This window comes from Cynoglossus semilaevis, unplaced genomic scaffold, assembly GCF_000523025.1.
Source record: "Cynoglossus semilaevis isolate Cse_v1.0 unplaced genomic scaffold, Cse_v1.0 scaffold376, whole genome shotgun sequence".
Classification (NCBI taxonomy): domain Eukaryota; kingdom Metazoa; phylum Chordata; class Actinopteri; order Pleuronectiformes; family Cynoglossidae; genus Cynoglossus; species Cynoglossus semilaevis.
In genome coordinates this window covers 54279-68713 of record NW_007585115.1, presented here as the reverse complement: position 1 = coordinate 68713, position 14435 = coordinate 54279, and the positions used below count along the sequence as shown (strand labels likewise).

Here is a 14435-nt window from a genome sequence, read left to right as displayed (position 1 = left end):
ACAAAGTCCAAGATACCACAGTTTATATGTACACATTAAAAAAACACCCAAATTACTTGATTTTCAATTTCCAATTATGGATTTTATAATTATGAGGTAAAAAAACTGTAGTACCCAGCAAATCAACGCACATGTGGGATGAACATACAACTAAAGACACCATCTGCCTCTACTGGTATATGAACTAGTGACCCTACAGCTGTAAACAAACAGCTCAAACAAGTTCATTGCAATGTGGGGCATAACATTCAGGATTATAAAAAAAAAAGGTTCAAAATGTTAATAAGCAGTAAGACTTACCCACTTCGGTGGCACATGTGACTAACCAGCGCACCATCTCTCTCCTTCTCCAGTTTAATGTGGACAGGGTTATTCTCATAACCTGAGGAGGATGTGAAAGAGTGATGTGAAAGAGGGGGAGGGGTAAGATTAACAGTGTTGAGTCAAATTATTAATCAAATTCAAGTCCAAGGTAGGCGTGGGCAAACTTTTTGACTTGTGGGCCACAATTGTCCTAAAATTGAACAGGGGGCCGTGTCAGAAGCAGATGGATGGAGCGTTTGTGTGAACTAAGACAAATTACATGTAAAACTCATGCATAAAAGCTAAAATGCTATGATGCATGGGAAACGTGCATGGGTATTGCAGGGAAAAGGCAGAAGTATAATGAAAATACAAGTTTGATGGGCCGGATTAAAAAACTAAGCGGGCTACATCTGGCCCCGGGCCTTAGTTTGCCCATACCTGGGTTAAAAGAAACAGTAAGAAACTAACTTATATACACTAGCTGTTCTTCAGGCGTAGGTTCTATTACAAATAATTTTAATGTAATAATAAAACCGAATAGAAGCTGACAATATAATCAAACCATGTTGAAAAAACATGTGTGAACATGCTAGTGGTGTTTTGCAAAAGACAAAAAAAAACATTTTAGCCTAACTGAAAATACTGAACAAGTTCAGAATAAACTGCACACATTCCTATCTGTGTCATTAGTTGCTCACCGGTCCCACAGCTGTAGGCTTTAAAAGCAACAGAAGCTAAGTGTGCTAAAGGTCTTCACCACTACAGAATGAAACAGTTTTATAATCTACCTTAATAAACCCACCTTTGCCACAGAGAACAGCATGCAGAGCGTTTGTAAATAAATAAATAAAATTTACAACATTTAACCAAGATTGCAGAACTGTCAACTTTTCATATTTATCTTTCTAGCTAAGTTACTAGCAGCTAGCATGTCGACAAATCAGCCCACAAATCGGCTATCTCCACATATCGCATTCCAGTTTGAAATCAATCTGTTAATAAATAATGCCTTCACCATGCTGTCAAAAAAATTGCAGAGTCAAGCTATAACTGCGCCTCGCCTTCTCTGTGCATGTACTAAACAGTACATGCATTTCTGTACCTGCAACCCCAGTTCCAGAGAAACTTTGAGAAGTGTGATGTCAGGAAGACTGTCCATCAGAGTGGCAATCTTGAAGGCGTCCTGTGCCAATTTGAAGATGTGAGATGAGGAATGAATGTTTTTCTGAATGGACTCCAGGACCGTCTCCAGCTTGCGACTGTCACCTAAAAAAGGATGCAGATTTAGGACAGAAATTGTGAGTCTGCCTGTACATAAGTCAGCCACAATAGAAGACACAACTAGAATCGCGCAGGAATGTGTTTGGAAACGGATGGGAGGCTCAGGCGCTGTTCACACGGCTGCAATACGACTACAGAAAAGCACAGATTCTGTCTTTCGTTTTGACTGATTTGGCATCTGACATGGCTCTATCCTGGATCCAAGTCCATTCAGAAGTCTGGGAATCTTGATGCATATGGTAAACCAGCCCCAATTTATACCAGTTTAAATAGAAACAAATGGCCGTAGGTTACTTCACACCAGTTGAAGCCCATATGGTCACGAAACATTTGGCTTCTGTGGACCACTACACATGCTTTTTCTCCATGTTCGCCGTCACGTTCTCCATCAGTCGCTGCTTTTTGATTTTTTTTGTTTGTTTTTTAACAAAGAGTCAGACACGCCGCAACTGATGATGTCACAGAACCAACATTTCAGGTTCTGGAACCTTTTTAGTCTGAATGCACCAGCTGGTTCAAAAGTGGGTTTGGGAACCAGAATCAGCATATAGTTCCAACTCTATTGCCATGTGAATGGAGCGGGGTAAGCCAACGCTGTTAGCCCCGCCTCTCTGTAACCTTCCAACTAGTCAGCTTTGCTCACACAATTATAACAATGGCGGGCACCAGGAGTTGTATTCAGCAGCTTCAATTAAAAGCTGAGTTTTCTTGCACCACTCATTGTCATCGGAAGAAGTTTGCTTTGTATCTGGAGGCTCTATAGTCGTGTAAAAATAGTCTTATTTGTATTTGTCCTTGTGAAGGTCTACTCACCTTTGGCGGCGGTGAGCATGGTGGAGGCCAGCTCACACTGCTGGGACTCTATGTGACTCAGCGTGAACCAGCGTGGGTATCTGTTGGGCACCACAGAAACAATGTGGTGGGGTCGTGACAGGTCACCAGATGAGGCTGTAGACTCCAACACGGGCAACCTGATGGACGATGATACGCAGAAGTTCATAAATTCAATTTAATTTAAAAAAAACCCAGTAGACAAAAAACTAAGTCAAGTCACATGAAAAGGTGGCTTGGAAGTGATAGTCAGTGACACTGACGGCCCATAAATCAGTAACATCAGAGTGACTCCTTTGCTTTATTCTTACAGTAACAAGCAGACTGACAGAAATTCTGGGCAGACAAAAAAGTTCTTCATTATGACCTTCTAAAAGTGACTTCAAAATGACTTCAAACAAAAATGACTTTGACGATCACAGGGGGATTACAGTTATCCTATCCCTGCAATTAGTATTTTCTTCAGCCTAATTGGTCACAATAAACTCAACTCATTGTCTCATTATACCAACACTGACAAGGCCAAGTACTCATCCAGCACTAGGAGCACCAGCACTTTCACAACAGTGGACAGGTCATCTCCTATCCGCTTTACTTTTCTACCACCTCCGTTTCAAAGGTCTCCATTCCTTTAGAAGACAGCACAACCTGGCCTCCTCTCAGCCAATCACAGAGCTAATTGAGTCCACAGGGAAATTAGAGAATTCACCTTCCAGCCCCATAAGGCTGGACACACATCAAACAAATACCAACACACATAAAATAGGAGAGTCAGTGCAAGTGCACGCACACACACATGCAAACACATACCTGCCCTATTTTGATAATACATCAAAGCAGTCCTGTGAGTGCAACACGATGATAAATGCCAGTTTCGATTTCAGAAGTGTATGTGATACTGTTGCCGCTTCTTCACTTGATTTCTATCTGACAGAGAGCGCAAATGTGTGTCTGACGGAGTGGGGTGACACAGAATTGTATGCAATGTGAGTGTGTGTGTGTACGTGTGTGCAAGTGAGAAAACTCAGGCTCGCTGAAAAATATTTAGAAGCCCTAGCAACTGCTGCACACATTCAAGGAGCTCCTAAAAGCCTCCACAACACTGAGGCCTTATGGAAGAATCCTGGGGAGTAGCAAAGCACAGAAAGGGCCCTGGGTAAAGATGGAGGCCTCATCAACATTCCTGTCTTTGTTTGGTTTTCACCAAAGAGCCAGAGGCCTCCACTGGATGGGAGCCTGAGAGGCCTGCTCTCCTAAAAAATAACCGCCTAAATATGTGGGGAGAAAAATCCATACTGGGTCATTCTTCCATGAGAAGCAGAAAAAGATGAAAAAAATCCTGGAGGAGTGCTCAGAGAGAGCCATTCAACCCAGACTTGTTGTCCCAGACTTGTGTTCTGAGGCACAGGTGCATTCACATGGAGCACAGTGTAAACTACTGCTAAATGGTGCATGCTGGCTATAAACATGACCATCTGCAGTGCCAAATAACAGGATACTAACTCTCAATTATGCAGCAAGTGTGCTTAAAAAAATAATATTAAACTCATATTTCTCTCGCAAGCATGGCTACGGCTGAATATAAATGTGCAACACTGTCATGTCAGAAACAGGGACACAGCGATGCATGAACTGCAGATGATCAAAAGGACTGTGGTACGAACAAAGTCTGTAAGGTACGGGTTGTGAAAACAGACGCCATGTTGTGGAGATGCACAGATGGACAATGAGGCCAGTAAAACAATATCTAATGGTTTCAACGAGTTGAATATTGTCATAAAACATCCAAACTGAAGGAATGAAAGAAAAAAGAGACAGAGAAAAAAAAAGAATTAAAGTGAACAAGAGGAAACTAGTAGACTAAGAGGAAAGGGCAGCAAGGAGGAGAGCAGAGTAAATGGGGAGGAAAGCCAAAGAGGACGAGGAGGTGGACAAAAACAAAGGAGAGAGGTAGAAGTAGAGGAATGAGAGGATGGAGAAAAAGTGGGACAAGATGAGGAAAATAACAAATAAAGACGAAAAATTAAGGGGAGAGATTAAAAGAACAATTGGGAGGGGAAAATAAGTTGGGAAAGATTAGGGAAATTAGACATAGTAAGTGAAGAAAAAGGAAAGGAGTATAACAATGAGAAGATGGTAAAACTTGTAAAGGGGGAAAGAGAACAGGAGCAGAGGAGGAAGGTGAAGGAGAACATACAGAACAAAGAGGAGGAATAAGCTTATTTTGAAAGTTGAAGGGTGGGAGTGAGGACAAGGAGTCCAGGTAGGCGAAGAGGGAGGAGAGAGTAACAGAGGCCACTGAGAAGAAAGAAATCAAAAAGGCAATGGAGGGTAAAAACAAAGGAAGTAAGTAGCAAGATGGTTGTGAAAATAAAGAAAACAATAAAGACAATTCTTAACTGGGAAATAAACAAGATGACAATTTCCAGGAGGTGGAAACACAAGGAAAACAGAGGACAAAGAAGAGAAAAGTGCAAAATAACGAGACAGAGAAAGACACTGCTAAAGAACAGCCCTGCAATGTTTTCCTCCAAATCCCAGGGCTTTAGGTTTCTGCTCAGGATCACCACGACCACTAACTTCTCAGCCTTGTGTTCTTCACCCCCTCCCCCACATTGCGATAAACACCCTTCACTTTTTATAATCTATCCAGAATATGTTTGTCTGGTCCCTGACATATCTGCTGAAAATATCCACTCTTTACACAATCCCACTAAAGGTGGAAAAAAAACATCAGTAACCTGGAAAGAGGAGAGGAGTAACACTACACATGACCTCAGCGCCGACCCCAAATCTCACTTCATGGAAATTTAATGCTAAGGCATCTTGACATTACAGAGGCAGGTACGCATTGCTGTGTGTGCAGCCAAAGGTGAATGAAAATGTCAGGTAAAAATACACAGGACATAGACATTAGGCATAGACAGGTCGGGGTCTATGAAAAAAACATACAAAATTTTGAAATGTTGAAATCAAGTATACTTAGACTGTCTCTCTTTTGAAATAGCTCATTTCAAATCTATCACCCTGGCCAATACGTAGCCACTTTTTAATGGCATTTTTTCCCCTAAAATTAACATAAAAGCAGCTGATCAAATTTTAAATCTCCTTCAGATCTTTGTCTTTAGGTTTTTAAATTATCATGCTTACAGCTACAGCAGGAGCACTTCTACATTATTCAATCCAAAAAAGGCACGTTGTTAAATAAGAAGCATGTGTCCAAACACAAAGGTCACGTAGTCCTACGTTGTGAACTAACCCCGCAACCTGCAGTCGTAATTTACAGAGAGCTGGGATACAGATTCATTAGCACTAGGGAGATGGAACTTCATGGAAAATCTTGCACGATAAGAGGCAGCAGGGATTTGTGTCTTTGGCATCCAGAGAGCTGAGATAAAGGCTCAGATTCTGGGCAGCCACTGAAGCAAAAGGCAGCTCCTCTGTTTATGTGTTGGCTGCTCGCACCAGAGCCATTGTGCAGCCATATGCTGCTCTCACACACTTCAATTATTCTCATCCATGGTGTGTTCACACACCATGGATTTACCATGGATCCAGCAGTTAAAAATAAACTGCTGGATGCACATTTGTGTGGTAAGGCAGCCTGACTGGCTCCCATTAAGATTTTTTTGAAAGAGAAGACAAATAGAGAAGGCGAGTGGAAAACGTGCATATGTGAGTGTGTGTGTTAACTTAATGAGAGTCAGAGCTAGACTTTCTCTTTCTTATTGTATCAATGATAGTGTGATAATGGGTTGTTTCTTTACCTCCTCCTCTATATTTAACTGTCGGCCATCCCGTGGGAGGGGGAGGTATATGCTATCACATTACACTACGGTACATTACACACATTCATTAAGTGCTGAGTAGACACCCCTGGTTCCCAGGAGCAGCCATAAGAGGCCATATTATTCGAAATCGCCGGTTTCACACCACAGGAGAGAGGATGGAGGAGGTGACTGGAGGAAACAGGGTAGGTGAGGGGAAGTAGCAGAGGGAAGTCAGGGAGCGGTTATCTTTTGAAAAAACAGACATGCGTCTAACAATGGCCGAGTGTGTGACCTTGAAACCACACAACCCTTAAATGAAAAAGTCCAATGTTTCTGTTTTGTAAGCATGTTATTTCAGTTCCTGATTCTAAATTGTTCAACTGCATAATACTGGACCTGACTCGTTCTCTGCATCTTCAATCGTGGCAGAAAGAGAAAAAAAAAACACATTTCTCCTTCATTCATAATCATTTACTAGTTTAACAGTGATGGATTTATGGAGCCTCTATTCTGTTGAAACACGGCAAACATTTCTCCACACTGCCCCTCTCCCTGTTGGTCCTGCACATGTGTGTGTGTTCCCTTCATTACAGCCAAACTAATTACACACTCATTAATGTAATTAATATTCAATGATCCAGCTGCCACTAGTCACAACATCAAAACATGGGAGCAGGCTGTTTAATCCACACACACATGAACACAGTGTCTGCAAATGAACACACCTTTATAACCTTTTTTTGCTGCAATTATTTATTACAATGGATGAGCCTTAAATAATCTGTTATTATTATTAATATTTCTCCCCAAAGTCATCTGTGATTGCTCAATTGACTATTCTGTGACCATTATTCAGAGACTTCCTCATCAACTTTTGCTGTAGTATGATTAGCCTTGCACAAACACACTGGCGTTGCAAAAAAAAAAAAAGATAGGTGCAAAGTGGCTTGACGGGAGGGGGAATGAGAGGGGTGCAGCAGGCTAGCTTTTATAAAGGAGTGAGCACAAGAGGCCATTCACAAGCTGAACATCAAATGACACACAAAACGAACAGTATGTACAGACAGTATATAAGCACAGAGGAAAAGTCATTGGAAATGATTTCACAATACAATAACAAACTGCAGTGGATTACAATAACATGCTTCACAGCTGAGTGGCGCTTTGACCCAGAGGCAATGTCTCTGTCATTGGTGTGGAATCCCAGGGTTCACCTCCTGGGCAAGTTTGAATCCTGGTTAGAGCGGTTGGTACCTTCCAGTGGACTCACCACCTGCAGGAAGGTTTGGGGGGTTGGTACGGTGCAATGTGATTTGGGTGGCGACTGCTGACCCCGCGACCCGGTAACGGATAAGCGGATGAAAATGGATGGATGGCTGGATGGGCTTCACAGCTGAACAGGAAGCAGAAAGAGTGGGGTGCAATCTAAAGGAAGTACTGAGCAGCGCAAGGGGGCTAACCGGTTTTATTTGTTCAGTAAATAAAATAAAACTGTCAGCGACCACTGACCTGGTTATTGGTGATCACGGTTGTCATATAGCAACACTATCAACAGGTTCATTTAGCTAGTAACTAGTATTAGTTATTAGAGATTTTTTTTACCAAGTTGCTGATAAAAATGTAGCTTAGCACTGTGTTGCAGGTGAATCAAAAGAAATATATATATATATAAATGAATGTTAATTATATTTAGGATGCTTTTTTTTCCTCTTGAAAAATAAGGAAGCTCTTGACCAAGCCATAAAAACACAGGATCATAGGTTCAAATCCTGCCCTGACTGGCAGCACTAATTTCCACTACTTCCCAGGGATAGACGAAAAATTTGTGTGTATGTGTCTAATAAAAAAGAAAAATACTATTGTAAAGATTATTCTAAAAAAAGTAATAATAATTATTTACAAAATTTGCTGTAAATAAAATGTATATGGATTTTTGGACATTATCATATTTTTCTTCCAGTCCAGACTTCCTTATTAGTTCCACCCTGGTCACAATCACTTCAGTGTTAGCAATGATTTAACCCTAAAAATGCAAATCAAACATATTCTATTATATTTTTAAAAATATAATAAACAAGATGAGAATTTGTAGCATTTTTTACAGACAAGAACAGAGCAAGTTTAACATTTTTAAATTATCTTTTTGCAGATAAAACTGGATCATTGTGACATTCAGGAAATGTAAAGATTGGGTAACTTTTAAACAGTACAGTGTTTTAAAATGGACCACTCTGCAAGGTTTTTTCTTGCAAGATTCCTTCTTTGTAAAAAACATTTTCTGTCTCGTCTTATCTGTACTGAGGCTCGTTTTGGGCCACGTCACCCACCATGACTCAAAACAACCAAAATCTTCTGATGTAGTTTGAAATTATAGATTCTAGGAACCACCAGTGTAAAACCGTATGGAGGCAATGTTTGGAATATTTTTAAAGAAGAAACGCAAACAAGAGTACCGTAATTTCTGGACTATTGAGCACACCTGAATATAGGCAGCACCCATTAAATTTAAAAAGAAAAAAATAATTGTATATACTGTATATATGCCACACCTGTTCACGTTGTAACATGGGATATTTACACAGAAATATTTTTATCACTTCTAAATAAATAAATAAATGTTTTTTTCTGAACAGTGCCTGTAACACGGCTGGTTACACATTAGCTCTTTCCTGCTTCGTAGTTGAAATGCACAGGGGAGACTTAGCAATCTGTTCCAGGGCTAAAGCTAACATTAGCTCTGGAGCTAACTTCCTTCACTTTCTGCGTGTCCACAGCAGAGGTAAACAGAAACAGGGAAGTTGGAGTCTTTATAATTAGCCACACCGAGCACAACAGAACATAAACAGCGTTTTAACAGCTCCTGTTTAACCAACTCACGCTTCAACATGACAGGGCTCAAACTGCTCTCAACTTTTGTTACCATTCTCTTTCTCGCGTGCCCCATGCACAAATACACAGTCATTCACAGACAGACATATGCTACTAGTGTAACACACAGTAGCCTACCAGAAAAGTCAATGATCACTAGTTGTATGAACTTCACTAGCCCGTAAAAATCCATAAATTAGTCGCATCATTGTTTAAGCTACAGGGTTCAAAGCATGTGCGAAAAGGTTTATAGTCTGAAAATTACAGTACTTTTTTGGGTGAGAAAGAAAAATATTTCAGTCCAAGATTTTTGTAATTGTACGTGCTTGAAAAGGAAAACATAATAAAGTAAAGGAAAAACCCAGAAGACATATTATTGTCCTCTTAAAATCCAGATCAGTTACTGTTACTGTCATTAAAGCTTAATGAGTCTGCATGGACATTTGGACGAAAATAGTTGAAAAGAATCTGGAATCTGGTCAAACTGATCTCCCACCTTCTGGTGGTGCAGCAGGGCTTTATGGGCTCCATTAGCCTAAACTGTTAGAGGATTTACTTTCTCCAAATGGCAGCATTTTATCTTGTAATGGAAACTGTTACATTTTGATTTACAGGCCGTTGACATGATGAAAAGGGACAGACGAGCGAACCCAAAAACTAAGCGACCTACCGCATGGCTCTCAGTGCAATTTTGTATGCCAGTTCAGTGTCATGAGGTAGGAGCGAAGTGAAGAGATAGCGGGCGAAGGTGTGCATGGGCACACTCTCTCTGTGGACGATCTCTCCCAGGCCGGAGTATGGCCCAGCTGTTTGAGGGAGAAAAAAACACAAAAAAGAAAGAAACTGAAAAACATAGCCCACAATTTGGACACAAATCAGGGCAAAACAATTAAAGTTTTTTGACAATTGAATTTCTATTTTAAACACACATTTAAATGTATGTATTAGTTGGCCTACATTTGAAAAATCTTAAGGTTTCTGCCATTTCACAGATGCATACCAAACAAGAGAACTGTTTATTTAAAATAAATTATCCTTGACATCTTTTAAATTAATTACATAAAAAGATGATTAAAAAAAAGTATTCTGTTGTATAGTACACTGTGTTTTTTTCCCCTTGTCCTTTGAGAGACATATCTAGTCTGTCCACGTCCAGTCCAGTCCAGAGACAAAATGCTGCGGCATTAAAACAAACTGTGACGTCAGAAACCATATGGTCATGTGTAGACTTGGGCTCACGCCTGCTGCACTCTTCCCTCCCTCTCTTCCTGAACTCCCCCTCACTCTCTAAGCCACAGATCACGTCACACAGTGGAGCGGCATCAGCCTCCTGGGGCCCGGCTGAGGCCTCACAGCCTGCTGTTCTATTAGCACTGGAGCCAGAGCTGGGTGGTCATGTTAGGGCTGAGGCAGGCCTGGGGTTTGGGTGGAGACTGCAACGGACATTGACTGGGTCTCCCCGCGACCCCCCCCCCCTCCACTCCCCCCCCCTCATCCTATGTCCATAACCGAGCCATTCGGCTCCAGCTCCATATTCCTGTAAATGTACACACTGTGCAAGTGCGAAACCGTGTGTGTGCTGACACAATACCCCTGGTGTTACTGTGTAAAGAGCTTATTTCGGTCTGGCCCAGAGCAGCTCAGCCTCTGTTTGCGCCACAAAATGAGTCTAGAGATTTTTTTCCCCCAATTTTGGGAGATACGCCCGTGTGGCTATGTGCGTGGAACCATTTGAGATGTAGTGAATTAAAAAGGACAGTGAGAGAGAAACGTAATCTTTACGCTCCCTTACCCTCTAGCAAAAATACGGCCTGTTTACGGAAGATTTTGACCAGGGATTCGTCCAGCTCCACTTCTTGCAACTTGGCCAGTAGCTGCTCCTCATTGCGACACACTTTTTCCTGAGCGTACAGGCCATCAGGCATCAACCGCTGCTGGCCCAAGCCAATCAAAGCAGTCTCTACCGCCAGCGCCACGTAGGATTCATCATCTCCCAGTAATCGTTGCACAGGCATCCGTTGGAGTTCTGCTCGGCTTACAACGCTGGAGCAGTCTGAGGAGAATGAAATGAGAAGGAAATGAGATGAGGACACTGGTCTCGGGTGAAAAAACCGCAGCATCAATGCGCAATACTGATCTATTTCTAGGAGCAGGAACACACAAAACTTCTAATATGGTTCATATTTCGCTGTTCAGTACCTGAGAGGTCTAAGCAGGTGTTAGAGCCTTCTTCTCCTGCTCGCCCTGACTCCGTCAGTGTACTGAAAAGGGTACCGATAGGATCCAGAGGGTGTCCCACCCAGCCCTCCATGTTTGTTATGGAGGGGTGCCCTTTCTGTAGCAACTCTGGGGTGGGGAAAATATGCAAATACTATTTGATTGCCCTGCAATAATGAAAGCAAGCAGTACAAACATGTAACCTTTTAACTGATGCAAATCATACTGTATCATAGAATAAATGTACAAGTTAAAATAATACGTTTTTAGAGTTGTTGACAGTTAAGTTAAAGTTGTAGTAACCTTTCTTGTGTCGCCGAAAGTGCTCCAGCTGCCTCTGCTGTTGCCGCCGTAACGTGTTCACCACAGCGATGGCCAATCGGAGGGCTTCCCTTGGGTAACCATGTGACCGCAGAGCATCCACCCTGGCACAGGCTGTCGGGACATGCTCTGAAGGAAAGATGAAGAACAAAAAGAATTACTATTTTTGCATTTGGTTTAGAAATTAAGTGCTGCTCCATCTTGGGGACTCTAAAGTTTAAGTCCCTGGGTTAGCTTCGAGTGTAGCCACAGCTTTTGCCAATCTGTTGCATTGCCACTCTTTGTACGAAAATCTCTTTGACTCGCAACCATCACATAAAGTGATGTAATATTCCACTGATACTGCAACCGGGAGTATTTGTTGATACCAGTATTCATCTGAAAACTTATCTCTCTTCCGGCATGCTGTCAGCTGCTGCTGCTGAGGTGGTAGTGTCTCTGTTTATGGTATGTCGATCAAATTAAGTTGAGCATTTGGTCTTAGGCAGACATGGGCAAACTAAAGCCCAGGGACTGAATGCGGCCCGTTCAGCTTTTTAATCCAGCCCTCCAAACTTTTCCAAATAATATAATTTATTTATATAATCATTATACTTCTGCCTTTTCCCTGCAATATCCAAGTTTCCCAAATAGATGGTCTAAAAAATGATAAAATCATTTTAGCCTTTATGCATGACTTTTACATGTCATTTATCTTAGTTCACACAGACGCTCCATCTATCTGCTCCTGACACGGCCCCCCTGTTCAATTTTAGAAGAATTGTGGCCCACGAGTCAAAAAGTTTGCCTTTTTTTTTGTCTAAGGTATCTGGTCGACAGGCTTTAATTGTTTGGGTTTTTTTTTTTCAATATCTGATCCTGAACGTTTGACCAATATCAGACCAATATCAATCCTGGGTATCAAGCTGAGCCATCCCGAACAAGAACTACCTTTATTCTCTCTTTATACCTCATGCTCCTTTTAGAGCCAGCCTGTGTTAACTGTTAAAGAGATACAAAGTTGTGAATCTTGCATTAGTGAGACTTCTGAGCATGTTGGGACTCTCAGTTAGCCCGGTCAATAACAAGGTTGTGCTGATGGCAGAGCTTTGGCAGCGGGGTTTTGGCAGGAAGTAGTGAGCTGTGATCGTGGTCTGGATGACAGCTTTATGATCAGCTGAATGTCAACTGATTGGACCAGGGCACACATGTCTGTCACCTGTATCTCACATGGAGTAACGTAATTGTTACATACACTATATTACCAAAAGTATTCGCTCACCTGGCTTGACTCATACTATGAACTGAAGTGCCATCCCATTCCTAACCCAGAGTTCAATATGATGTCGGTCCACCTTTTGCAGCTATTACAGCTTTAACTCTTCTGGGAAGACTGTCCACAAGGTAGAGGAGAGTGTTTATAGGAATTTTTGACCATTCTTCCAAAAGCGCATTGGTGAGGTCACACACTGATGTTGGTCGAGAAGGCCTGGCTCTCAGTCTCCGCTCTAATTCATCCCAAAGGTGTTCTATCGGGTTCAGGTCAGGACTCTGTGCAGGCCAGTCAAGTTCATCCACACCAGACTCTGTCATCCATGTCTTTATGGACCTTGCTTTGTGCACTGGTGCACAGTCATGTTGGAAGAGGAAGGGGCCCGCTCCAAACTGTTCCCACAAGGTTGGGAGCATGGAATTGTCCAAAATGTTTTGGTATCCTGAAGCATTCAAAGTTCCTTTCACTGGAACTAAGGGGCCAAGCCCAGCTCCTGAAAAACAACCCCACACCATAATTCCTCCTCCACCAAATTTCACAGTCGGCACAATGCAGTCTGAAATGTACCGTTCTCCTGGCAACCTCCAAACCCAGACTCGTCCATCAGATTGCCAGATGGAAAAGCGTGATTCATCACTCCAGAGAACGCGTCTCCACTGCTCTAGAGGCCAGTGGCGGCGTGCTTTACACCATTGCATCCGATGCTTTGCATTGCACTTGGTGATGTGTGGCTTGGCTGCAGCTGCTCTCCTGGTTGTCATGGTAACAGTAGTTGGCATAAAGGTCACTGGCGATAATGTGCTGAAGGTGTCGGTCCTGCCAGTGCAGGTCACAGGCCTCGATGGCTCGAGTGAACACAGTTCTATGAGGGCGCATCTCTGCAAAAGGCCCAGCAGGAGGGTGTTATTTTTTTTTTTTTATCTTTTGATCCAAGTTTTTTATTTTACATGTGCATAATAACTGTACATAAACATGACCATCACTTAGAGGATTGGTAGAAAAATGCTTCAATGCTAGTCACAGTCACAAGTAAGAAGTTGTTGATGATTAACATCAATGGTCAGCATCTTACAACCTCTTACAACAAAACCAGCAAAGCCAGAAAAAACGGTAACTCTGATTATGAGAATTTCTTTAGAACAAATAAATAAAATACAATATTTTAAAATAAATATGTTAAAATAACTTAAATAATTAAATATATTTAATAAATATTTTACATAGAAAATCATAACAGATGATTGATGAAGCCCCAGCAAATACCAAAAGTCCTATTTTTGTAATTACATAGCTCTGTAACACAATGATGATGAAGAATTTTTGTACTTAAGTTAATGCTGACATTTTGCCTCAACAACAGGATGTTGTGTTTGTCTACAGCATCTGTCTTCTGATTGGCTCATAGATACATTTAGTCTAATATAATCTTCTTTTTCTTTCGGCTTTGTCCCTTTTTTCAGGGGTTGCCACAGCAAATCATTGATTTCCATCTCTCCCTGTTCTCTGTATCTTCTACTCTGACTCCAACTATCTGCATGTCCTCCCTCACTGTATCCATATATCTCCTCTTTGGCCTTCCTCTCTTTCTC

The 14435-nt window shown here is 41.7% G+C and overlaps 1 pseudogene; it reads right to left on the bottom strand.

Annotated features, from left to right (window-relative positions):
• Positions 1–14435, bottom strand: part of LOC103398570 (zinc finger SWIM domain-containing protein 6-like) — a 56573-nt pseudogene that overhangs the window by 959 nt on the left and 41179 nt on the right.